This window comes from Monodon monoceros, unplaced genomic scaffold (genome assembly GCF_005190385.1).
Source record: "Monodon monoceros isolate NGI ecotype Baffin Bay Population unplaced genomic scaffold, NGI_Narwhal_1 Super_Scaffold_6, whole genome shotgun sequence".
NCBI classification, from domain to species: domain Eukaryota; kingdom Metazoa; phylum Chordata; class Mammalia; order Artiodactyla; family Monodontidae; genus Monodon; species Monodon monoceros.
This window is the reverse complement of record NW_021703783.1, coordinates 95667938-95668375: the sequence shown is the minus strand read 5'-3', so window position 1 is coordinate 95668375 and position 438 is coordinate 95667938. Positions and strand designations below refer to the sequence as shown.

The following is a 438-nucleotide window of genomic DNA, read 5'->3' as shown; positions in this document are numbered from 1 at the left end:
TGGGTGGATGGATGGATGGGCAGGTGGATGGATGGGTGGATGGATGGATGGATGGGCAGGTGGATGGATGGATGGGTGGATGGATGGATGGATGGGCAGGTGGATGGATGGGTGGATGGATGGATGGATGGGCAGGTGGATGGATGGGTGGATAGATAGATGGACGGATGGATGGGTGGATGGGCAGGTGGATGGGTGGGTGGATGGATGGATGGATGGATGGATGGATGGATAGATGGATGGATGGATGGATAGATGGATGGATGGGCAGGTGGATGGATGGGTGGATGGATGGATGGATGGGCAGGTGGATGGGTGGGTGGATGGATGGATGGATGGATGGATGGATGGGCAGGTGGATGGATGGATGGATGAGCAGGTGGATGCATGGATGGATGGATGGATGGATGGATGGATAGATGATCAGGTAGATGGATG

At 55.3% G+C, this 438-nt stretch overlaps 1 protein-coding gene across 5 annotated transcripts in view; it reads right to left on the bottom strand.

The window, feature by feature from the left end:
• The window catches only part of PARVG (parvin gamma), a 23070-nt gene that overhangs the window by 6850 nt on the left and 15782 nt on the right, over positions 1-438 (bottom strand). The window lies entirely within an intron of this gene.